General features: G+C 47.9%; 1 protein-coding gene across 2 annotated transcripts in view; it reads right to left on the bottom strand.

The window, feature by feature from the left end:
- LOC147114640 (CMP-N-acetylneuraminate-beta-galactosamide-alpha-2,3-sialyltransferase 1-like) overlaps window positions 1–25,556 on the bottom strand; it is a 190,268-nt gene extending 164,712 nt beyond the window's left edge. The window contains exon 1 of one of the 2 annotated variants that reach the window (XM_085992472.1): window positions 25,331–25,556. The gene's annotated coding sequence lies outside the window, so the exon portion shown is untranslated. The remainder of the gene's footprint in view (window positions 1–25,330) is intronic. The other variant, XM_085992473.1, reaches the window with a different exon arrangement.
- Window positions 25,557–27,300: the final 1,744 nt, after the last annotated feature.

Genomic DNA, 27,300 nt, shown 5'->3' with positions numbered 1-27,300 from the left:
GAAGTTGTAAAATTACTCCTTAAATGTACATCACTGATCATGTACCGTCTTACCCTTTAATCTATTTTCCCAGTCCATTCTAATCAATTCCGCTCTCATACCTTCATAGTCTCCTTTATTCAAGCTCAGCACGCTTGTTTGAGATCCAACCTTCTCACCCTCTAATTGAATATGGAATTCAACCATGTTATGGGCACTCATTCCAAGGGGATCCTTTACTAGGACATTTTAAATTAATCCTGTCTCATTACACAGGACCAAATCTATGGTTGCTTGCCTCCTGGTCAGTTCAGTTACATACTGCTCAAGAAACCCATCCCTAATACACTCAATGAACTCATCCTCAAGGCTGCCCTGCCCAATTTGATTTGTCCAGTTAATATGATATTTAAAATCCCCCATAATTATAGCTGTTCCCTTATTACAAGCCTCAACTATTTCCTGATTAATACTCCGTCCAACAGAGTTGCAACTGTTCGGAGGCCTATAGACTACGCCCACTAGTGTTTTTTTCCCCTTATTATTCTATATCTCCACCCAAACTGTTTCACTATCCTGATCCTTTGACCCAATATCATTTCTCTGTATTAGTGATTCCAGCGGTACTGGACCTAATTCTAGGGAATGTGGCTGGGCAAGTGGTAGAAGTGTTAGTAGGTGAGCACTTTGGTGACAGTGACCATAATTCGGTGAGATTTAAGGTAGTCATGGAAAAGGACAGAGATGGACCGGAAATAAACGTTCTAAATTGGGGGAAGGCCGATTTTAACAGGATATGGCAGGATCTGGCCAAAGTGGACTGGGATCAGCTACTTGTAGGAAAATCCACATCGGAGCAATGGGAGTCTTTCAGAAAGGAAATTGAGAGAGTACAATGGCAACATGTTCCCGTAAAGGTCAAGGGTGGGACCAACAAGCCCAGGGAACCTTGGATGTCAAGGGATATACGAGAATAGATTAGGAAAAAAAGGAGGGCTTTTGGCAGATACAAAGGACTAAAGACAGAGGAAGCCCTAGAGGAGTATAAAAAGTGCAGGGGGATACTTAAAAAAGAAATTAGGAGAGCGAGGAGGGGCCATGAAATAACACTGGCGAGCAAAATAAAGGAAAATCCTAAGGTGTTTTATAAGTATATTAAGGGCAAGAGGATAACTAGGGAAAGAGTAGGGCCCATTAGGGACCAAAGTGGCAATCAGTGTGTGGAGCCAGAGATGTAGGTGGGGTTTTAAATGAATTTTTTGCATCTGTGTTCACTATGGAGAAGGACGATGTAGACATAGAAATCGGGCAGGGGGATTGTGATATACTTGAACATATTAGCATCGAGAGGGAGGAGGTACTAGCGGTTTTAGCAGGCTTAAAAGTGGATAAATCCCCAGGCCCGGACGAGATGTATCCCAGGCTGCTGTGTGAGGCAAAGGAGGAGATTGCAGGGGCTCTGACACAAATTTTCAGAACCTCTCTGGCCACAGGGGATGTGCCAGAGGACTGGAGAACAGCTAACGTAGTACCATTATTCAAGAAGGGTAGTAGGGATAAACCAGGGAATTACAGGCCAGTGAGCCTAACATCAGTGGTAGGGAAATTATTGGAAAAAATTCTGAGGGACAGAATTAGTCTCCACTTGGAGAGGCAAGGATTAATCAGGGATAGTCAGCATGGCTTTGTCAAGGGAAGATCATGTCTGACCAATTTGATTGAATTTTTCGAGGGGGTGACTAGGTGTGTGGATGAGGGTAGTGCAGTGGATGTGGTATACATGGATTTCAGTAAGGCTTTCGATAAAGTCCCGCATAGGAGACTGGTCAAGAAGGTAAGAGCCCATGGGATCCAGGGTGCCTTGGCACATTGGATCCAAAACTGGCTTAGTGGCAGAAGGCAGAGGGTGATGGTCGAAGGTTGTTTTTGTGACTGGAAGCCTGTGTCCAGTGGGGTACCGCAGGGATCGGTGCTGGGTCCCTTGCTGTTTGTGGCCTACATTAATGATTTGGATGTGAATGTAAAAGGTATGATCAGTAAGTTCGCAGATGACACGAAAATTGGTGGGGTGGTAAATAGCGAGGAGGGTAGCCTCAGTTTGCAGGACGATATAGATGGGTTGGTCAGATGGGCGGAACAGTGGCAAATGGAATTTAACCCTGAAAAGTGTGAGGTGATGCATTTTGGAGGGACTAACAAGGCAAGGGAACACACAATGAATGGTAAGACCCTAGGAAAGACAGAGGATCAGAGGGACGTTGGTGTGCATGTACATAGATCCCTGAAGGCAGCAGAACAGGTGGATAAGGTGGTTAAAAAGGCATATGGGATACTTGCCTTCATTAGCCGAGGCATAGAATATAAGAGCAGGGAGGTTATGATGGAGCTGTACAAAACGCTGGTTAGGCCACAGCTGGAATACTGTGTGCAGTTCTGGTCGCCACACTATAGGAAGGATGTGATTGCTTTGGAGAGGGTGCAGAGGAGATTCACCAGGATGTTACCTGGGCTGGAGCGCTTCAGCTATGAAGAAAGACTGGACAGGCTGGGGTTGTTTTCCTTGGAGCAGAGAAGGCTGAGGGGGGACCTGATTGAGGTGTACAAAATTATGAGGGGCATAGATAGGGTAGATAGAAAAGAACTTTTTCCCTCAGTAGAGGGGTCAATAGCAAGGGGGCATAGATTCAAGGTAAGGGGCAGGAGGTTTAGAGGGGATTTGAGGAAGAACTTTTTCACCCAGAGGGTGGTTGGAATCTGGAACTCATTGCCTGAAAGGGTGGTAGAGGCAGGAACCCTCACAACATTCAAGAAGCATTTGGATGAGCACTTGAAATGCCATAGCATACAAGGCTATGGACCAAGTGCTGGAAAATGGGATTAGATTAGACAGGGCTTGATGGCCGGCACGGACGCGATGGGCCGAAGGGCCTCTTTCTGTGCTGTATAACTCTATGACTCTATCGCCTAGAAATTCAGTTAGGCCCCGCCAGCAGGCTAACGCCCAAAAGTTAGCGCTGCGCGCAGAGCCCGTTGCGACCGCCAGAAATTCACTTTTAGCGCCCCAATTCGGAACCGGGCGCTGTTCCAGGGTGTGCCCGCCTCCACTTGGGGCGCTGAAAGTGAATTTCAGCGCTCCAGCTGCCGCTGCGCCACCCGATGCCATGCGGCAGGCTGGGGTACTGCAGGCCTCCTCCTTCTCTTAAGGAGGAGCTGCCTGCAGCCGTGAGTTCGCCGCTGGATTCTGCTAGCAAATGAGCCCGGCACCACGGAGAAGTGCCGGGCTCACGGGAATCAGCCACCAATGCCGCGGGGGGGGGTGGTGGAGGAGGCCGGGGAGGGAGGTGCGGGCAGGCGGCCGCCGAAAAAGCGGCCGGCCGCACCTCCACCTTAAAACGCCCCAGTAGCGCAGCAGTACGGCCCCGTTTCACGAACGTTGTTTGCGGCCGCTGCAGAAGAGGCGGCCGCAACTAAATTTGGGGTTTGGGCCGGAAGCGGGGCGGTACCGGGGCACTGCGCACACCGATGACGTCATCGGTGTCGGCGCAGCGCTACCGGCTACCGCCGCCATTACCGCAGCGCTGAATATCAGCGCAACCTCTTATACTGGCGCAGAAACCCTCTTTAGGCGCCAACTGGGCGCAAAGCTTGCAGCGCCCAACTGAATTTCTAGGCCTGTGACTTTCCAGCAGGGGTCACTGGCTAACGATTATGAAGAGGAACCATGCTGATTTCCACCACCCCACAACAAACCTAGAGATAAAGACAATTAAATCGATACTTTTCTGCCCTAGCCCGGATCAGCTAACTCAGCCAGCATAGAGCAGGGATTGAATCATTCCGGTCTGTATCATTTACATAGAATATTTTAAAGTGGTTTAAATGGTCAAAGTATCCCAGCATGTTTTGTTTTGGCATTTTAGCCAGAGAGCAAATGTGGAGGAAAGGGGATATTGAACCTTGGCTGGAATTTTGCCTACCTGGGTGGGTCCGGAGCAGGCGGTGTCCGTGGCGGGTCGCGACCCTGCTGCTGGCTCCATCCCGCTGCTGAAAATGACTTTACCTTAATACAGCCTATTAAGCCCGCCCTGCGCGTTACCCGGCCCAATTAAATGGTGCGGGCCTGGTGATGTCATCAATGACGCATTTTCAGCCGGGATCTTTAAAGGGGCCATGGCCAATTGGATTTGAAGTTTAATCTAACATAGTGCTGTCAGTGCACTACAGCATTGGAGTGCTGCAAACACTGACAATCACTGCACAGAGGCAGAGGGCAGCACCCAGGTTCTCCGATGACTCCCTTCATATGCTTATGGAGGGAGTCAGAGCATGCAGGGAGGTCCTCTTCCCTTCCAATGGATGGAAGAGACCTCCCCAGGACACCAAAACAGCCTGGTTGGAGTTTGCAGAGGAGGTCACCTGTAGGGATGTGGTCGGGAGGACCTGGGTGCAGTGCCGCAAATGTTTCAATGATCTCATTAGATCAGGAAACGTGAGTACAAAGCCACACTCAACTTCATCCTACTGTGCCTCTCATCACATCCCCATCATTCTGCCTTCCCAACCCTACCCCTGCACATCCTTACTCACACCAACATACCTTGCACGTCCACCCATCCCTCTCTCTCTATCTGCATTCATTCAATTCAATTCAATTCAAATCGCTTTATTGGCATGACAAGGTACATCTTATGTTGCCAAAACATCGAAAAAATATTTATGGTTGAACACATAAACGCAGATCTATCCATACAGTGTATAAACAGATATATCCCTGAGTGTATAAATATACATTCATATAATTTGTATATACTCTATTCTTAGATTTAATGGTTGTCCCTCTGTTTATGGCAAGCTGTAACATAGTGTGCCGCTAAGGTTACACAATTTCTCTGTTCCCCTAATAGGTATGGGAGTTTTTGGTCGTCATTCAAATTTTTGAATTCAGGGCATATTTTTGTGAATTTTGGGTAGAAATGATCACCTCCCCATCTCATTACCACCCCTCACACTCACCCTCATCCTAGTACAGTCATACCAACTAACCTAACGACACACAAGGAGGCCACTTGGCTTTGGCACCCCACTCCATCATAATCACCCTCCAAATATATAACCCATCCATTCCTTGCACTCATTCCATCACTCTCACTCAACATTCTCTTCTTTCCTTCCTTGCAGGAAAAGAGAGCCTGAAATAAGAGGGAGAAGGGGGAGAACCAGCTTTGGTCCTCCATCATTTGCAAACCAGAGGAGGCTGTTTTAGAAATATCTGGAGTCGCCAAGCAGCTGGAGGTGGGAGACGGAGAGGACACCTCAGCAACCTGGTTACAGAATTACATATCATACAGCTACATGGCATTCACCAGTCACTCATATGGGCACTGATGTCAGCAGCCAGTGAATGGTCATCATGTGCATAATGGTAACTGTACCCATTCTTCATGACATATCTACCTCATCTCTTTGCTCTCCCATAGGTCCATCAAGAGCACCCTCTCCCTACCTCCCCCACTGTCCAAGAGGAAGACAACTCCTCAGAGGAGCCTCCAGCCTGTGAGGGCGCACCGTCACCAGACATAAGCGCACACAGCAACAGCTCATATACGCACACCTCGGTAAGTGCCACGCGAGATAGAGTAGTGTTGTCACCTGGTGTTTCGCAACTCACAAGTGAGCAAGAGCAGATGGTGGAGACAGGGACAACAGTGAAGACTCCTCGCTGGAGGGCGCAGGACACTCCTAGCTCTGCTGAGCTGCATGCAGACGCTGAGCCTCGGGGGCCATCCAGAAAGAGGGCGATCCTGGAGGTGCAGGAAGAAGTGCAGGGGGCTCTGACAGGTTTTGCAAGTGCAATGTCTGTAGATGTTCAGAGAATGGAGTAGTCCATCTCCAACATGACCACCGCCGTGCTGCAGGCGATGGTGACTATAGGCTCCTCCATGGATAGGATAGCCACCTACATGGAGCAGCTAATGCGCCACTCACAGGAGCACATGGTCTCTATGGAGGATAGATGGCAGAGGCCCATACACCTCCTCTTTAGCAGGGATGTCAGCGTAGACATGGGTAGGGTTGCAAAATTCTGGGAATTTTTAAAAGAGGAAACTTTCCATGGGAATTTTCGGGAATTTATGGGAATTTTGGGAATTTATGGGAATTTTGAGTTTTTTTGCACACTGATGGTTTTTGTCTCTGACCCTTATATTATCTTTGTCGTCAAAATAGACATACTGTTCCATACAAATAAAAACAGGCTTTCAAAACTTTATTTAGGTTATAATTTTGAACTTTATTGAACCCCCACAAAAAAGACCCATCTAAAATAAAATAAAAAGAGCGTCAGCTTATTTAGCCTGTAATTTGTCCTTATTTTGTCCCTTTGAGTCTTCTACTCATGAGTCTTCTGAGTCTTCTACTCCTCATTGCTCCTCCTGATTCTCTGACTCTGGCTCTGACGTGTCCATTTCCTCCTCTGTGTCAGTGTCTAGCTGTGTGGTGGACACTTCTGTATCTGGCTCAATAAGTTGTAGGTTCGCCCGGATAGCCACCAGTTTCTCCACTCTCTTGTTAGTCAGCCTGTTGCGCACCTTTGTATGCGTATTCCCAAAAAGTGACCAGTTTTGTTCAGAGGCCGCTGATGAAGGTGGGATTTGGAGTATCACCGATGCAATAGGTGACAGGGCCTCAGATGCACAAAGTCCCTTCCACCAGGTATGTGCACTGATATGCTTGCATGATTCCCATATCCCATCCCCATTCCAAAGACCTTGCTTGGTCGAGAACTTTGCCAGACTTCCCAGAACTTTGCCCACATCCAGATTGAGATGGTGTGAGAGGGTAGAAATCACACTGTAAGCGCTGTTGATCTGTTCTCCAGAAAGTATTGGTCTCCCAACATGCTTTGGGTCCAGCATGTATGCTGCAGCATGAATCGGCTTGACACAAAATTCTTGACGCGTCTGTATGAATTGAACAATTGCCTTCTCCTCTGCTTTGAGCAGCAGGGATGTGGGTAGGGCAATGCTGATTTGTTCTTTTAAATCAGTAAAAAGCCTGAGAACATCTGACAAGACAGCATCATCTCCTTCAATCTGAGCAATTGCAGATGCTACTGGTGAGAGTAGTTTAAGGCTGCTAACCACTCTCTCCCAAAACACATCATCCTGCAGTATTTTCTTGATGGTGGTTTCCATATCCCCAGACTGGGATATTGCCATTTCTTGCAGCGACTCCTTACCCTCCAGAAGGCTGTTGTACATTATGACAACACCACCCTATCTAGTGTTGTTGGGCAGCTTCAGTGTGGTGTTCTTGTTCTTTGTCATTTGCTTGGAGTTGTAGGTTGCTGCAACTACCTGTTTTCCCCTGACATACTTAACAACTTGCTTGGCTCTCTTGTACAGTGCTTCCATGGTTCTCAAACCCATGATGTCCTTGAGGAGCAGGTTAAGCTCATGAGCTGCGCACCCAATAGACGTAATATGAGGGTCGGCCTCCTCCACTTGAGCCCAAGCAGCCTTCATATTCGCAGCATTGTCAGTAACTACTGCAAAGACCTTTTGTGATTCAAGATCGTTGATGACCGCTTTCAGCTCATCAGCAATGTATGTGCCTGTGTGTCTGTTGTCCTTCGTGTCTGTGCTCTTGAAGAACACTGGGAGGGGAGTGGAGACGATGTAGTTTATGATGCCCTCCCCTCGTACATTTGGCCACCCATCTGAGATAACTGCACCACAGTCTGCCATCGCTATCGTTTCTTTGAGCTTTCCTTGGACTCTGTTATACACAGCCTCCAGCAAATAAGTAGACAAAGCATGTCTGGTGGGAGGACAGTATGCAGGGCGAATAACATTGAAAAATCTCTTCCAGTACACATTGGCTGTGAGCATGAGGGGTGAGCCTGTTGCATATACAGCTCGAGCAAGGCACTCATCTGCATTCTTCTGGCTATGGTTATCCATTGTATCAAAGAACCTTCCAAGTGGGCCAGGAGTTGCTGATGATAAGGAGCCTGATGCTGAATGAGAACCATCATCTTCTTGAATGGAAGCAGAGGAACTCTGGGCTGACTGCTGTGAGCTGTGAGTGAAGTTGTTGCATTTGGATAAATGCTGCTGCATCTTTGTGGCATTCTTTACATATGGCTTTCTACAGTGTTTGCACATGTACACAATCTTTCCATCTTTAATGCCTGGGGTAAAATGCTTCCAAACATCCGACGGTAAACGTGGCATTGTTCTATGCAGAGAAATAGAGGGCATTCATCTCTGTGTCGAACTGCGGTCGATCAGCATGATTGCAACAGGGTGAGTACATTTTTGCTGATGCTCCATGTGATGGAAGCATGACCTGTACACACACGACGCTACATCACCAATAGTGTATTATTTTGTATATTTTAAATTGAAGGACAACAGAGTTCAACAAGTAACTGGTTTATTTGGTATAAAGTCTGATTTGCTTACTGCATCATCACAACATCAGCAGAAAACAAAATGACTTCCCTCAGGACCCCTAACCTGGATCTTAAAAAAACTATAGCAGTCTTACAGATGCCTGCAGGCCAATCACAATTCGGTATGCAAATATTACAAATAGAGGGAGCTAATCGCTCATCCACTCATCCAACCAATCAGGACACATTTGTTCACAGTCACACACAAAACTTGTAATTATTAAAACAAGCCAAGTAAGAAGATAAACATATATTGATTAAGAAATTCCTTAATAATTAAGATTCCATCTCTGTTAGTAATTTTAAGAGAGGACCTGTGGAAAAAAAAGAAAGAAATACAAAAAAATCAATATTATGCTAGCATGTGCTTTTTTGGGCAAAATTCCCAAAATTCCCAAGCTAAACTTCCCGTGGAAAATTTCCGGAAATTTACCGGAAACTTTCCACCCCTTTGCAACCCTAGACATGGGTCCTCATGGCCCCACTGATGTGCAGCAAGGTGCTCTCCAGCTCCTTGGCAGCAGTGAAGTGAGCAGGCTGCCTCTACCTCTGCTGAAGCCACAGGGCTAGCACCTCGTAGAAGCATGTGGAAGAGAAAGATGACACACAAGTAGATTATCAAGGGTAGCCACTTGGGTGTTTTATCCAATGTTTATGTAAAGTTTCCGTTAATGTGCTGTCAAACATAAAAATATTTATTTTCAACACTTTCTGGTCTTGGACAGATTTGTGTGCACCTTTGTAAGTGACTTAGTGAGTTGCAGTGAATGGTGAGACATAACGGTACTTCCAGCAATGGCGGCGAGTGTGAAAGGAATGGCTTGGTCATTGCAGGGATGCTTTATGGTGTTGGTGTGGGGCGGTGCCAACCTGGCGCATCATGTGGCAGCCATATGTGTGCACAGTGTCAAATTAAGTAAATCTGTCCATGATGAGGCCATCCCTGGCCTCCCGGGCAGCAATGTGCTCAGGTGCTGATGCTCTCTGTCCTGTGCAGCATCAGGTGATTACGGAGCAGGTTGGTGTTGTTTTTCTTGCTGCTGGTGTGCCTGGTGCTGCTGGTGTTGGGGTTGATCGTGGTCAGATTCTGAGGACCAAGGTGAGACAGTATAAATAGCACCTATGTTGATGGAATAGATGGCAGGTGAAGTAGAGATGACAGAAGCAATCTGTCAATGGTGAGAGAGTCTTCCAATAAGGTGACATTGGATGGAAACTTTACTGGAAAGTCTGCAGCCTGCAGAACCTGTGCTGTGAATGCAGTGAGAAACAACTTCTGCTGAGGAAAGTGATCATCTGTCAGGTGGGAGCTTTTATAGTACATTTGATGCTGTCAACTAATCAGCTGGAGCAATGGCCACTGAACTCCCGCCTCAGGTTCACAGACGTGGTCCTCAAGCTGCGTGTTTCCCATAGCCATCCAGTTAAATTTAAAAGGTAAGGTTAAAATCACTTTTAAGGGTCTGACAACAAGTTACTAATACTTTAAATTGGGTCGCCCGCCTCTGCCGGTCGGGTCAGGTCTGCGCTGACAGACGCGCCTGGGGGGAAAGGTACGTGGGAGCGGGATGACAGCGGGTTCCCGACCCACTCCCAAAAATAACAACTTTCCCACCTGACATGCCTCCAATCGTGCCTGCTACCACCCCGGAAAATTCCAGCCCTTGTGTCTATGAATGAACAAAAGACAGTTTGGAAATCCAAAGACAGATAATGAGAGAGAGGACTCATACCTAGATAAGGGAGTGGTGGCTAAGATACAACATACACATTAAAGATAAAGATTGGCATGCGCATTACATTACAATAAATAAAGTTTGTAGGACAGAGTTGGAGGCTAAAAAGGTTAGAACATGGGGTAAAGTCCAGGGGACACGGACTTGAACTGATATGGCGGACAACTGGTTTAGCCATTTTCACCGCCAGATCTGGCTGGACCACATAAAGCATTATCGGGTCCTGCTCTCGTCTGCCAAAATTGCTCACTATTTCAGAATCATTCTGGAATACAAAGATAAACCCTGGCTCCTATTCTCTACTGCTAACCATCTTCTTAAACCCCTCTCCCCGTCTCCTCCACCCTCACCTCCGACAACAAGTGTGAGGAGCCCATGGACTCCTTTTGTTTCTAAGATTGAGGTAATCCGTTCAGCTGCCTCTGCCACTTCCCTTCCTTCGCTTAGCCCACCGGGCCAAACTTCCTCTAAGGTTCCCCCCTGCCCTAGCCCTGAACTCACATCTTTCTCCAGTTTCTCTCCGATCTCTCCTCATGACCTCTCCACGCTCATCTTGTCCATGAGACCCACTTCCTGCTCCGTCGACCATATTCCCACCAAACTGCTGACCACGCAACTTCTTTTTCTGGCTCCTATGTTAGCTGACATTGTTAATGGTTCTCTCTCCTCAGGTACTGTCCCCCTCTCCCTCAAATCTGCCGTCATCACCCCTCTCCTCAAAAAAATCACCCTTGACCCCTCCGTCCTTGCAAACTACTGCCCTATCTCCAACCTCCGTTTCCTCTCCAAAGTCCTTGAACATGTTGTCGCCTCCCAAAGCCGGGCCCATCTTTCCCGCAATTCCATGTTTGAATCCATCCAATCAGGTTTCCGCCCTTGCCACAGTACCGAAACGGCTCTCGTCAAAGTCACAAATGACATCCTTTGTGACTGTGACAAAGGTAAACTATCCCTTCTCGTCCTTCTTGACTTGTCTGCAGTCTTTGACACGGGTGGACACTCCATTCTCCTGCAACGCCTCTCCACCATCGTCCAGCTGGGTGGGGCTGCACTCGCCTGGTTCCATTCTTATCTATCTAATCATAGCCAGAGAATCACCTGCAATGGCTTCTCTTCCCGCTCCCACATCATTAACTCTGGTGTCCCCCAAGGATCTATCCTTGGCCCCCTTCTAGTTCTCATCTACAAGCTGCCCCTTGGTGACATCATCCGAAAACACAGCATCAGTTTCCACATGGATGCTGACGACACCCAGCTCTACCTCACTACCTCTTCTCTCGACCCCTCCACTGTCTCTAAATTGTCAGACTGCTTGTCCGACATACAGTTCTGGATGAGCAGAAATTTTCTCCAATTAAATATTGGGAAGACGGAAGCCATTGTTTTCGGTCCCTGCCACAAACTCCGTTCCCTAGCCACTGACTCCATCCCTGTCCCGAACATCTGTCTGAGGCTGAACCACACTGTTCGCAACCTTGGTGTCATATTTGACCCTGAAATGAGCTTCTGACCACATATTTGCAGCTTAACAAAGACCACCTACTTCCACCTCCATAACATAGCCCGTCTCCGCCCTTACCTCACCTCATCCGCTGCTGAAACCCTCATCCATGCCTTTGTTACCTCTAGACTTGACTATTCCAACACACTCCTGGCTGGCCTCCCACATTCCACCCTATGTAAACTTGAGGTCATCCAAAACTCGGCTGTCCGTGTCCTAACTCGCACCAAGTCCCATTCGCCCATCACCCCTGTGCTCACTGACCTGCATTGGCTCCTGGTTAAGCAGCGCCTCAATTTCAAAATTCTCATCCTTGTTTTCAAATCCCTCCATGGCCTCGCCCCTCCCTATCTCTGTAATCTCCTTCAGCCGCCCCCCCCCCCGAGATATTTGCACTCCTCTAATTCTGCCCTCCTGAGCATCCCTGATTATAATCACTCAACCATTTGGTTGCCTAGGCCCTAAGCTCCGGAATTCCCTGCCTAAACCTCTCCGCCTCGCTACCTCTCTTTCCTCCTTTTAAGACGCTCCTTAAAACTTACCTCTTTGACCAAGCTTTTGGTCACCTGCCCTAATTTATCCTTAGGTGGCTCGGTGTCAAATTTTTTTTGTGTCTTACAATACTACTGCGCAGCACCTTGGGACGTTTTACTACGTTAAAGGCGCTATATAAATACAAGTTGTTGTTGTTGTTGTAAACACCTCAAATGTGGTGTCAGCTTGGTGGAATACTGTTATGCGTAGGTGCAGCCCAAGGTATAAGAATAGAACCTGTTTCCTCCAAAAGTTAGAGTGCTCTCGTGGATAGTCGGAAGTCCTTTCACCATAATGGTGACCCATGAAAGATAACGGGACTTTGTGGAGCAAATGGGTTGTATTAATTGCTCGCCATTTAATGTAATACTGCAGAACAGTTGTATAACTGTTATTAGTCAATGTATACTAAAGCTTGTTGATTGCCTTGGCTCAGTGGTAGTATTCTCGCCTCTGAGTCAGAAAGTTGTGGCTTCAAGTTGCACTCCAGGGACTTGAGCACATAATCTAGGCTGACACTCCCAGTGCAGTACTGAGGGAGTCTTGCACTGTCGGAGGTGCCCTCTTTCAGATGAGATGTTAAACTGTTAAACCACTCGGGCCTGAATCATGCGGAGGTTATTGTTGCAGGACTAACAACACTTTGTTGTGACCGTAACCACGGGAAATCCGTGAACACATAAGAACAGGAGGAGACCATTCAGCCCCTTGAGCCTGCTCCGCCATTCAATTAGATCATGGCTGATCTGCACCTCAACTCCATTTACCCACCTTAACTCCATATCCCTTGATATCTTTACCTAACAAAATTCTACCTATCTTAGTCTTTAAAGCTGCAATTGTTCCAGCATCCACAGCCTTTAGGGGGAGAGAGTACCAGATTTCTACCCTTTGTGTGAAACAGTGCTTCTTGATTTCACTCCTGAATGGCCTGGTTCTAATTTTAAGATTAAGTCCTCTTGTTCTTGATTCCCCACCAGAGGAAATAGTTTCTCCATATCTACCCTATCGAATCCTTTTAACATTTTAAATGCCTCCATCAGCTCACTCCTGTTGTGTATGTAACCGTTTACCTTTAAGGGAACTATAGAATGTGACCGTTCGCCTTTAAGAGCACTACTTCAGGGTGGCACTATTTATTGGCTCATGTATACTGTAATACCGATAGTGACCACACCAGTATATAAGGGTTGTGATACGTTAACTAGGGCAGAAATCGCCCAGACCTCTGAATAGTAAAGACCTGTTTTGTTTGTACTTCTAAAGTCTCTGAAGTTATTTACTGCACAACCTACAGACTTTACAGTGGCGACGAGTCCGATCGTACCCTGCGGCAAGACTAACCAGTAGCAGAGAGCTTCAAAAAGAAAACACGAGGCTCCGTCTACTAAAAGTATAGTACTTACTGGAAGCTGGAAGATTAACAGCAAAGCTGCGGCAGCAACAGGCACAGATTACCCTGCTACCACATCTTGAGCGAGCCAATCAGCCTAAAACAAGGCGGCCGAAGAGACTGTGAGTAGTTAAAACAAATAAAAAATTTTAAAAAACGGGGTAGAAGTATTTGGAGGAGAAGGGCAAAGCATTCGGGTCCAACGGCGTCGGGTGACAGCCGGACCGCGGGCAATGTGAGAAGCCGTGCAGCAACCGCTGCCACGAAGCGCTGAGCCTGCGAGTAGGCGCGGGAGTGTCAGAGCCGAGAGCCGCGCGAGCGGGGGAGCCAGAGCCGAGCGGGAGGCGTTGCAAGCCAGCGATCGCATCTCCAGATAAGGGCCGAGAGCCGCGAGAGCGATCGGATCTACAGATAAGGGCCGGCAGCCGCTTCGCGATCCAGCGATTGCATTATAGATAAGGACCACACTCGGGCTGACAGACGGCGTCGGGGGACCGGGTGAAGACCGCCAAGCGCGGGAAAACCGCCATTGAAGTGGGCGGGGAGAGCGAGAAACGCGGGAAAGCCGCCATTTTTCGGGGAAAACCGCTGAAGAAGAAGGAAGAAGCGGGAAACCGCCATCTTGGAAATTATTAAGAATTTCAGAAAAGTAATAAGATTTTTCAGAAAGGCTGGTGTGTTCTCAAGAAGAGAGAAGAAAATTAATAATAAGTAAAGTAATACTTGTACTGTTCTCAAAAAGAGAAGAAGATGCCTAAGCGAGGAAATATTAATGACTTTAATGCAGAAATAGAAGACTGGGCCACGTATGTGGAACGCATAGAAATATATTGCGTAGCCAACGAAATTGAGGATGACAACAAGGCAATAACTTTGTTAAATTCGATGGGAGCAAAAACATACGGGCTTTTGAAACATCTAATAGCACCAGTTAAACCAGTGGACCAGACCTTCGAAGAGATCGTAACAGTGTTGAAGGATCACTTGAACCCCACACCGTTGATGCTGGCTGAACGATTTAAATTTTACGCCAGAACCCAGAGGCAAGATGAAAGCAATGCGGAATACTTAGTCGAACTGCGTAAGCTAGCGAAATACTGCCAGTTTGGAGGGAATTTGACAGAGGCGCTGCGGGACAAGTTCGTATGCGGCTTGGCCAAAGAAGGAACGCAGAAGCGACTTCTGGAAGAAAACGACCTCACACTGGACAGGGCTGTCCTCATAGCTTCATCGCACGAAGCCGCAGCGAAAGGGACGGCGGAAATGCAGCTAAAGGCGGCGGCACTCGGGGTGGACCAAATTACAACAAGCACTCCCAAATGCTACCGTTGTGGAAAGACAACGCACGACCAGAATCAGTGCTGGTTTAAGAACCAAGAGTGCAGGAAATGTGGCAAACTGGGTCACATCGCGAAGGTATGCAGGTCCGGAAAGAAGACCAACAAGCAAAGGAAGCCACCACCACAAGGAAAGTACAACAAGGTGCATCAGGTGGCTGAAAAGAGTTCAGACGAACAAAATTCAGACTCAGACCCAAACAGCCAGGAGCTGGATAGTCTGAGAATCCACCATGTGGGTAAAGTAACTGATCTACAGTTGATCTGGGTCACACTAAAAATAGCGGGAGTCCAAGTACGAATGGAGCTGGACACGGGATCAGCTGTATCCGTCATCAACCAAAAGGACTATCACCGGCTATTCTCTCACATACCCTTAAGAAATACCAAATTCGTATTACAGACATACACGGGGCATCATGTATACCCCCTGGGAAAAATACGAGTCAAGGTGAGAGATAGGGGTAAAGAACACCCACGAATGTATCTGTACGTACTACCTGAGGGAGGACCACCACTTCTGGGACGGGAGTGGATCAAGAAAATAGACATGGAATGGCACTACCGACAAGCAATGACGAGTGAGGACTCGGTGCAGACAAGCAGCTCAGACTCCGAGCCGGAAGACGATAAGTCCAGCTTATGTATGAAAAACAAGATTAACATGAACTCACGGACTAAGGTTGGGAAATCGATGGCGTGCATAAAGACAGAGAATTCTGAGTCTGTTCAAGCTACAGACAGATGCATTACGGAGGAACACCGGGCTAGAACTCAACGTTATGTCAAAGTACAACGACAATTAGAACAGTTGAGTGCCCGTCTCCTACAAGAGATGGAAAAGGTGAAAAAGTTCTGGGACACCGAATGGGTGTCCCTGGAAAGACAACAGAGACAGCTCGCTCAAGCAGAGAGCGACCATAGAGCCATCGTGGCCAAGTACCAATCACATCTCCCTGAGGCTGTTCAGGAACTAGAATATACACAGAACGATCCAAAGGAAGAGGAATCTTCAGGAAGTCAGGATGGTATTCCAGTTCACCTCTACGACTTGTTGCAAGCAGAGTGTAACGAGTTGAAAGAACAGTATGAACAGGCTCGGACTACAATCCTGGAAGGGGTTAACTTGGCAACTTCCGAAAAGCTCGTGTTAGTGAAAGAACATGAACGACTAAAGGTTGACCATAAGCAAGAATTACAAAGTCTGCAGGAAATGTTTGATGAGCTTCAGGCCAAGGCTGACTCATCGTTAGGGATTCAATCCATAGGAAAAAAATTAGTGGTGGAAGACATACCAGAACAGGGAATACAGGATGTCCAAGAACTCGTTAAATTATTAAAGGAAACACAAAATAAATATGAAGCGGCAATGGCCGAGGTCCAACGACTTGAAGAACAGATGCAACTGGAAATCTTTTCAGTGGAAGAAAAGGGAACTGTAAGAAACACAGAGACCGTAAGAATGGGCCATGAACATGAGCTTAAATCGTCAGAGGAGAAGGGTTTGGAGCTCTCAAAAGTTATTGAAATAGCCGAGGTTGCAACACAGACTGAGAAGATGGCAGCAGAGCAACCCTTAGATACCAAAAGTACGCTGACTCATGTCAAGGTTGAACAACAGAACGCTGAAACAACTGCTCCGGTAGAGGGATTGAATAGTCCGATCAATCAATCTCCAAAGGAAGTTGAAGTATTAAAATCACAAATGAGGTCATTAGTAAACAACTTGCTGAAAGCCCAGAAAAAGTTAGAGGAAGCGGAACACGTGAAGAAGTCTCTTCAGGAAAGATGTCTGGATTTGGAACAAAAGCTGGCGGACGTCCAGCTGGGTAGGGAGGACATAGAAGACCCTCTCGCTGGCCTAGCTCAGGACGACTCCGAATATTACTATGTCCTGTCCTGCCCAACTTGTAACTTCGACTCCCACCATACAGAAATCATGGAGGAGCACCGAAAGTCTACGGAACATCGGGAGAAGGTGGCTCTACTACGGAAAAAGGAGGAAGAGAAGGAGGAACTGCGCATGCAGCTGGCAGCTGACAGTGGAGCCCAGAGAGTCTCCAAGAAGCAGAAAAGGAAAAGTCGAAACAGAAGATGACCCATCTGAACCATGATTACCTCTACCAGATCACACACGTGGTCCCTCCGAACGGAGCCAATTCAGTTCGGAAGTTCAAACTGTTAAACCCATGGAAGGACTATTGAATGAGTCACTCCAGCAATGTGAACCGACTACACCACAGAGACTGAATCTATGAACTGTTTTCCACAGAGACTGAATCTGTGATCTGTTTTGACATGAAGTTATATATGTTATTATGTTATGTTAAACATGAAGTTATATGACGTTGACTCCATCGAGAGTATATCTGTAAATTGTTATATGACGTTGACTCCATCGAGAGTATATCTGCAACCTGTTTATATAAAATTGAAGATTGTATGTTTAACGGGATTCTGTAAGTAATAAGCTAGGAAGGGAGGAGTGTTGTGTATGTAACCGTTTACCTTTAAGGGAACTATAGAATGTGACCGTTCGCCTTTAAGAGCACTACTTCAGGGTGGCACTATTTATTGGCTCATGTATACTGTAATACCGATAGTGACCACACCAGTATATAAGGGTTGTGATACGTTAACTAGGGCAGAAATCGCCCAGACCTCTGAATAGTAAAGACCTGTTTTGTTTGTACTTCTAAAGTCTCTGAAGTTATTTACTGCACAACCTACAGACTTTACAACTCCCTAATTTCCACACTGGGCAACGCTTCCTTGATTTTATGAAATATTTAAATTAAAAAAAGGAGAAACATTCACTAAGAAGGAATTATATAAGTCGCTCCATCGCCAACACTATCAAGATCAGATTAACTGGTCATTCATCTCATATTTCAGGATCTTACATAGAAACATAGAAGATAGGAGCAGGAGTAGGCCATTCGGCCCCTCGAGCCTGCTCCGCCATTGAATGAGATCATGGCTGATCATCCAAATTCAGTGCCCTGTCCCTGCTTTCTCCCCATATCCCTTGATCCCTTTAGCCTCAAGAAATATATCCAACTCCTTTTTGAATATATTTAATGAACTGGCCTCAACTGCCCTGTGTGGCAGAGAATTCCACAGGTTCACCACTCTCTGGATGAAGAAATTCCTCCCCATCTCAGTCCTAAATCTTGCTGCCAAGTTTGCCTACATTACAGCAATCAAATTCAAATTAATTTATTGTTCGTAAAGAACTTTGAATGGTTTCAGAGAAATGTGATACGCCAATATATAACATTTTTTTTCTTTTATTATGTAAAGCTATAGAAGCAGTGGCAAAATACCAATATCTTAAAGATTATGTAATATTCCAATGATTAAACAGGGATTTACTTTCTAAAGCCCGCTCTGATGAAAGGCTTTACCCAAAACAGTAACCTATTTCTCTCTTTCGTATGCTGAGCATCACCAGCGTTTTCTGGGCTTGTTGTATCATCTGAGAGCATGAAGTGTTAATTTAATTTACTGTATCTACTGGCACTACAGTATAAGTTATTGGACAGTAAAGGCTATCAGTAAAAGAAACTGCTACATTACATAGTGCACTATGCATAACTGCTAACATTGGGCAAATGGCAAGAGGGGTATTTATAATCAATAAGATTGCAAGCTGATACAAAAATTTACTTTGTGTGTTATGGGTACACCTCTCCCAGGAGATTACATGGCTGGGAGTGTAGTGCCTGAAAATTTGGCTGTGCAATGCCCATTCGTCGGGCACTAAGTGGCCTACTAAGCCTTCAATATTAGAGGAAGTAGGTGTACATTTTGGGCCGGAAGTACATGGCCCCTGATAAGGTGGTTGGGCTCGCGTCCAGAGCGCACATTGGGAACATTCAAAGCTGGAAATAATTTACAGAAATGACAGTCCAACATGTCTTGCAGGGCCCGTTCTCGATTTTCGAAAGCCCCAACACTGATCGCCACATGCTGAACTCGTACAGAAGAAAGTAGAGCCAAACAACAGAAGGCTCCTCTATATTATGCGGCTGGGAGGAGCAGGACCACACATTAAAAGAATGTGTGACACTCCACTCCCCGACCCATCAACCGATCTCCCCAGACCCGTCCACCGAACCCCCTGACCCGATCGCCGATCCACCCGACCCGGTCACCGATCCCCCCGACCCGGTCACCGATCCCCCAGACCCGTCCAGCGATCCCCCGACCTGGTAACCGATCCTCCGACCCAATCACCGATCCCCCCGACCCGATCACCAATCCCCCCGACCCGGTCACCGATCGCACTGACCTGGTCACCGATCCCCCCGAACCAATCACCAATCGCCCTGACCCGATCACCGATCCCCCCGACCCGATCACCAATCCCCCCGACCCAGTCACCGATCGCACTGACCTGGTCACCGATCCCCCCGACCCGATCACCGATCCCCCCGACCCGATCACCGATCGCACCGACCCGATCACCGATCGCACCGACCCGGTCACTGATCCCCCCCGACCCGGTCACAGGTCCCCCCGACCCCGTCACAGGTCCCCCCGACCGGGTCACCGATCCCCCCGACCTGGTCACCGACCGCACCGACCCGGTCACAGGTCCCCCCGACCCCGTCACAGGTCCCCCCGACCGGGTCACCGATCCCCCCGACCTGGTCACCGACCGCACCGACCCGGTCACAGGTCCCCCCGACCCCGTCACAGGTCCCCCCGACCGGGTCACCGATCCCCCCGACCCAGTCAACAATCCCCCCGACCCGGTCACCGATTCCCCCCGACCCGGTCACCGATCCCCCGACCCGGTCAGCGATCCCCCCAAACAGGTCACCGATTCCCCCAAACCGGTCACCGATCCCCCCGACCCGGTCACCGATCCCCCCGACCCATCAACCAATCCCCCCCGACCCGGTCACCGATCCCCCGACCCGGTCATCGATCCCCCCAAACAGGTCATCGATTCCCCCAAACCGGTCACCGATCCCCCTGACCCGGTCACCGATCCCCCCGACCCGGTCACCGATCCCCCGACCCGGTCAGTGATCCCCCCAAACCGGTCACCGATCCCCCCGACCCGGTCACCGATCCCCCCGACCCGGTCACCGATCCCCCCGACCCGGTCACCGATCCCCCCGACCCGGTCACCGATCCCCCCAGACCCGGTCACCGATCCCCTGACCCGGTCAGCGATCCCCCCAAACCGGTCACCGATCCCCCCGACCCGGTCACCGATCCCCCCGACCCGGTCACCGATCCCCCCGACCCGGTCACCGATCCCCCCGACCCAGTCACCGATCGCACTGACCCGGTCACCGATCCCCCCGAGCCGGTCACCGATCCCCCCGACCCAGTCACCGATCGCACTGACCCGGTCACCGATCCCCCCGACCCGGTCACCGATCGCACTGACCCGGTCACCGATCCCCCCGACCCAGTCACCGATTCCACTGACCCGGTCACCGATCCCCCCGACCCGGTCACCGATCCCCCCGAGCCGGTCACCGACCCCCCCGACCCAGTCACCGATCGCACTGACCCGGTCACCGATCCCCCCGACCCGGTCACCGATTCCACTGACCCGATCACCGATCCCCCCGACCCGGTCACCGATCGCACTGACCCGGTCACCGATCCCCCCGACCCAGTCACCGATTCCACTGACCCGATCACCGATCCCCCCGACCCGGTCACCGATCGCACTGACCCAGTCACCGATCGCACCGACCCGGTCACCGATCCCTCCGACCCGGTCACCGATCGCACCGACCCAGTCACCGATCCCCCCGACCCGGTCACCGATCCCCCCGACCCAGTCACCGATCCCCCCGACCCGGTCACCGATCCCCCCGACCCAGTCACCGATCGCACCGACCCGGTCACCGATCGCACTGACCCGGTCACCGATCCCCCCGACCCGATCACCGATCCCCCCGACCCGGTCACCGATCCCCCCGACCCGGTCACCGATCCCCCCCGACCCGGTCACCGATCGCACTGACCCGGTCACCGATCCCCCCGACCCGGTCACCGATCCCCCCGACCCAGTCACCGATCGCACTGACCCGGTCACCGATTCCACTGACCCGGTCACCGATCCTCCCGACCCGGTCACCGATCCCCCCGACCCGGTCACCGATCCTCCCGACCCGGTCACCGATCCCCCCGACCCAGTCACCGATCCCCCCGACCCAGTCACCGATCCTCCCGACCCGGTCACCGATCCCCCCAACCCGGTCACCGATCCCCCCGACCCGGTCACCGATCCCCCCGACCCGGTCACCGATCCCCCCGACCCAGTCACCGATCCTCCCGGCCCGGTCACCGATCCCCCCGACCCGGTCACCGATTCCCCCGACCCGGTCACCGATCCCCCCGACCCGGTCACCGATCCCCCCGACCCGGTCACCGATTCCACTGACCCGGTCATTGTTTTTTTACCAATAATAATTACTTTAAGTTCCTCATTCTCGCCACACCCTTGGTTTTCTCTTATTTCTGGGAGTTTTTTTGTGTCTTCCTCCATGAAGACAGACACAAAGTATTTACATGGAAACATAGAAGATAGGAGCAGGAGTAGGCCATTCGGCCCGTCGAGCCTGCTCTGCCATTTAATGAGATCATGGCTGATCATCCAAATTTAGCACCCTGTCCCTGCTTGCTCCCCATTTCCCTTGATCCCTTTAGCCTTAAGAAATATATCTAACTCCTTCTTGAATATATTTAATGAATTGGCCTCAACTGCCTTTCGTGGTAGAGAATTCCACAGGTTCACCACTCTCTGGGTGAAGAAATTCCTCCTCATTTCAGTCCTAAATGGCTTACCGCTTATCTTTAGACTGTGACCCCTGGTTCTGGACTCCCCGACCATCGGGAACATCCTTCCTGCATCTAGTCTGTCTAGTCCTGTTAGAATTTTATAAGTTTCAATGAGATCCCCTCTCATTCTTCTAAACTCCAGTGAATATAAGCCCAATCATCCCAATCTCTCCTTATACATCATTCCTGCCATCCCAGGTATCAGTCTGGTGAATCTTCGCTGCACTCTCTCCATGGCAAGAACATCCTTCCTCAGATAAGGCGACCAAAACTGCACACAATACTCAAGGTGTGGTCTCACCAAGGCCCTGTACAACTGCAGCAAGACCTCCTTGCTCCTGTACTCGAATCCTCTCACTATGAAGGCCAACATTCCATTTGCCTTCTTAACCGCCTGCTGCACCTGCATGCTTACCTTCAGCGACTGGTGCACAAGGACACCTAGGGCTCGTTGCACTTCCCCTTCTCCCAATCTATTGCCATTCAGATAATAACCTGCCTTCCTGTTTTTGACACCAAAGTGGATAACCTCGCATTTATCCACATTATACTGCATCTGCCATGCATCTGCCCAATCACCTAACCTGTCCAAATCATACTGGAGTTTCTCGGCATCCTCCTCACAGCACACACGCCCACCCAGCTTTGTTTCATCTGCAAACTTGGAAATATTACATCTAGTTCCCTCGTCTAGATCATTAATATATATTGTGAATAGCTGGGGTCCTAGCACTGATCCCTGCGGTACCCCACTAGTCACTGCCTGCCACTCGGAAAAAGACCCATTTATTCCAACTCTTTGCTTCCTGTCTGCCAATCAGTTCTCTATCCAAGTCAGTACCTTACCCCCAATCCCATGTGCTTTAACTTTACACGCTAATCTCTTATGCGGGACCTTATCGAAAGCCTTCTGAAAGTCCAAATACACCACATCCACTGGTTCTCCCTTATCTATTCTATATCAGTTACATCCTCAAAAAATTGCAGTAGGTTAGTCAAGCCTTTTGTAAATCCATGTTGACTTTGTCCAATCCTGTCACTGTTTTCCAAGTGCTCTGCTATTACATCTTTTATAATGGACTCTAGCATTTTCCCCACTCCCAATCCCCGTTTTCTCTCTATCACCTTTTTTGAATAGTGGGGTTACGTTAGCAACCCTCCAATCCATGGGAACTGTCCCAGAGTTATTTAATTTCACTGCCATTTCCTCATTCCCCATTTTAAATTCTCTCGTCTCTGACTGTAAAGGACCTACATTTACCTTCGCCAGCCTTTCCCTCTTCACATATCTATGGAAGCTTTTACAGTCCATTTTTATATTTTTTGCTAGTTTGTGCTCATATTCCATTTTCTCTTTCTTTATCAATTTCTTGGTCCCCCTTTGCTGATTTGCAAAAAATTCCCAATCCTCAGGCTGACCACTTTTCCTGTCCTAATACCTCTTTATGTGGCTTTGTATCAAATGTTGTTTTAATAACACTCCTGTGATGCACCTTGGGATGTTTTACTGCACTATATACAAGTTATTGCTATCAGAGTAGTTAGATCAGTTATGCCTTTTGTTTACATTAGATTTCGTATCTTCGCATGAAATCATGCAAAAAATATGGATATCATAGAACAGTACAGCACAGAAGGCCATTCAGCCCATTTAGTCTGCACCAGCTCTTTCTCACGCACAAATACAACCTTCCCTCAAGACTCATTTTTAAAAGTGACAATGCACAAAATATATTTTTTCTAAACCAAAATGACTACCACCCTTTGTCGCCCCTAATGAGTGGGTCTTTCTAGATCTGGGTGCCACCAGCTCATAGCTTTGATGCTTATAGGGTGGAAATCATTGTTAGGGACAAGAGCAGGGTACGGTAGCATAATGGTTACTGGACTAGTAATCCGGAGGTCTGGGGCCATGAGTTCAAAATCCCACCACGGCAGCTGGGGAAATTAAATTCAGTCAATTAAATAAATCTGGAATAGAAAGCTAGTATCAGTAATGGTAACAATGAAACTATCAGATTGTCGTAAAAACCCATCTGGCTCACTAATGTCCTTTAGGGAAGGAATTCTGCCGTCCTTACCCGGTCTGGCCTATATGTGACTCCAGACCCACAGCAATGTGGTTGACCCTTAACAGCCCTCTGAAATGGCCAAGCAAGACACTCAGTTGTATAAGACAGATCAAGGGCACCTTCTCAAAGCCAATTAGGGATGGGCACTAAATGCTGCGGCACCCACATTCTGTGAATGTATTTTTTAAAATGGGCAGAAAAATGCTTCAGGCATTATAATATTTCTCTGTCTGCCAATTTAACCCGGGCACCAACCCATTTGTTTTAAGCAGGTTAATGACTCCGTTGAAAGAATCGGCTCCACACCAATTGTTCACTAATCTAGCTTTGCTGGGGCCCCGTGCAAAGGTTTGGTTTGGGGGCCTGACATTTTACTGGATGGCCTTGCCTCAGCGGTAGCACTCTCGCCTCTGAGTCAGAAGGTTGTGGCTCCAAGCCCCACTCCAGAGTCTTGAGCATGTAATCTAGGCTGACACTTCCAGTGCAGTGCTGAGGGAGTCTTGCACTGTCGGAGGTGCGGTCTTTCAGATGGGACATTAAACTGAGGCCCCATCTGCCTTCTCAGGTGGAAGTAAAAGATCCCAGGGTACTATTGGAAGAAGAGCAAGGGAGTTCTCCCTGGTGTCCTGACCAATATTTATCCCTCAACCAACACCAAAAACAGATGATCTGGTTATTTATTCTGCTTCTGTTTGTGGGGGCTTGCTGTGTGCAAATTGGCTGCTGCATTTGCTACATTACAGCAGTGACTATACTTGAAAAAAGTACTTAATTGGTTGTAAAGCAATTTGACCGCGAAAGACTCTATATAAATGCAAGATCGCTCTTTCTTTAAATATTTATCACTGGATCTGCTCAGGGCATAATCCGAAAGATGCCCCTGATTGCCAGCCTTGTATTTAAAGTCCGACTGCGGCAAACTATTACCCTGCGCATGGGGATCCAGATTAGTAATAGATTTAAGGACATTTCCCAGATAATCCAGGAGTGGCTCCCTAAGCATGTACAACCATATATGCCAAGACATTCCACGAAATTTAACGCATTAATCCAGCCAATATCGTGCAGATTGTAGAATCATAACCCAATCCCATTTGTTATTTCATCCGGGGCTATTAAAAAAACGGCTCTTTTTAATTACCAAGTCTTCTCTTCCCCTCCCCATTCTCCCCACTTTTCTGCTGCAAAATGAAAGGGGGACACAGCACTTGAGAAGTTTGGAGTTGCTTTAACAGAAAGAATCGACGACTTCCCCGGTTTTTTATTAAATTGATAACGAAAAAAAACCGGATAAAGGTATACGATCTCTGACATTAATCTCTGAATCATAATTCCCCCCTCCCCCCAAAAAAAGTTTACAACAATTTGAATATATATAAATTGACCGGCGTCAGATTTTTTTTGTTAACAATTAAAACATTCTGGTTGCACCACGACTCGATTTTTCTTTTGCAAAGGCGAACGGTTCCGAAAGAAGAGCTTTTTCCCGTGCCTTCAAACAAAAACTTACCCTACCGATATGATGCTCTTGCCAAGTTTCGATTCTGCTGAAGAATGGCCCTCTTGTCTTTTTTTTAAGGGGAGAGAAGGCGTACGTAAAAGAAAGAAAATCTTGCCGCAACGGCGAGTGAGCAGCTTCATCAAAAATAAATGTAACAGAATCGTTTCTCAGCGCCCACATGAGAAGCGCTGCGCTCCTCTTGTCACGGTGTTCAGATAGAGGATGGTTTTCACCAAACCCGAAACACAACACAAGCTCCACCTAGCTGCAAACCTCGCACAACCACTAAGAAGAAAATAAATTAAATCCTTCAGTCAACCCCCACATCCGTACCGGTCATGGCATAGTAAGCAATAAATCATGCCACACCTTGCCACATGGGAGGGCAGGGTCATAAAATCATGGAATAGTAGAGCACAGAAGGAGGCCGGCCTGCCTATCCCAGTCTGCAATGGCTCTTTTGAAGAGTGAGCCAGTTAGTTCCACTAGACTCTTTCCCCAAACCCCTGTCATTTTTTTCTCCTACAAGTATTTATCCAATTCCTTTTTGAAAGCTACCAATGAAACTGTTTCCCATCACCATATCAGGCAGTGCATTCCAATTCCTAACCATGCCTTGCATAAGAAAGTTTTCCCCATCTGTTCCTCAACCATTAATTAATAATAATCAAAATCATAATCAACTTTATTGTCATTGTTAGTGCACAAGTGCAGTACAACGAAATGTAGGCTTACCCTGGAGGGGAGATATGCTGGTGCTGTTAGGGAAGGTTTAAACTAGCTTAGCAGGGGGATGGAAACCTGAGTGTAGATTCAGAAGGGTGATGAGCTGAGGGCACAGATAGGTATGTGAAAGTATGATAATCATAGCTATTACTGAAACATGGCTGAAAGGCAGCTCAACATTCCTGCTTACAGGGTTTTCAGATGAGATAGAGAGGGGGACAAAAAAAAGGAGGGGGGTCGCAATATTGGTTAAAGAAACAATTACAGCTGTGAGGCGGGATGATATGTTAGAAGGATCACCAAATGACGCCATATGGGTTGAACTGAAGAACAAAAAAAGGGGCGATTACATTGCTGGGAGTGTACTATAGACCCCCAAACAGTCAGAGGGAGATAGAAGAGCAAATATGTAGGCAAATTAATGAGAAGTGCAAAAATAATAGGGCAGTAATAGTGGGGGATTTCAACTACCCCAATATTAACTTGGATAGAATCAGTGTAAAAGGTATTGCAGTGGGGGAAGAGTTAAACTGACATCGCTGGCAGTTTCACTGAATGGTGTAATAAAGACCATCTTTTTCTAAGTTGCTGAATTGGCAGTGGAGATAACATAGCCGGACATGGAACCATAAAGAGGCCTAGAGGATGTAAGTTTTGTTCTGGCAGAAAAGTAAATCAATGAAAGAGGCCTAGAGAGGCAGGAAAGGAGGACAATGAACCAGAAGTACAATGTTGATGAGATCCCATTTGGCATAAACAGAGGTCATAGGTGCAACAACAGCTTGACATATATTTTTCCGATAATAAAGGCGGTACTTTAATGTAACGTGGCATAGGCAACCAATCAGTGAAGATGCATGTGGGCCGGGATCCAATTGGGTGGCAGGAATTTACAAAGGGTAAATCGTGCTTGACTAATCTATTGGAATTTTTTGAGGGAGTAACTGGTAGAATAGATGGGGGAGAGCCAGTAGATGTGGTGTACCTGGACTTCCAAAAGGCCTTCGATAAGGTCCCACATAAAAGATTAGCATGGAAAATTGAGGCTCATGGGATAAAGGGGAAAGTTTTGGCGTGGATAGGGAACTGGCTGTCAGATAGAAAACAGAGAGTTGGAATAAACGGCTCATTTTCTGAATGGCAGGCAGTAACAAGTGGGGTACCACAGGGATCTGTCCTGGGCCCCCAGCTGTTCACAATTTACATTAATGACCTGGATCAGGGAGTCGGATGCAGCATTTCCAAATTTGCAG

This window comes from Somniosus microcephalus, chromosome 7, assembly GCF_052327205.1.
Source record: "Somniosus microcephalus isolate GS21.2 chromosome 7, FLI_Smic_1.0, whole genome shotgun sequence".
In the NCBI taxonomy this organism is placed as follows: domain Eukaryota; kingdom Metazoa; phylum Chordata; class Chondrichthyes; order Squaliformes; family Somniosidae; genus Somniosus; species Somniosus microcephalus.
This window is presented reverse-complemented; position numbering and strand designations above follow the sequence as displayed.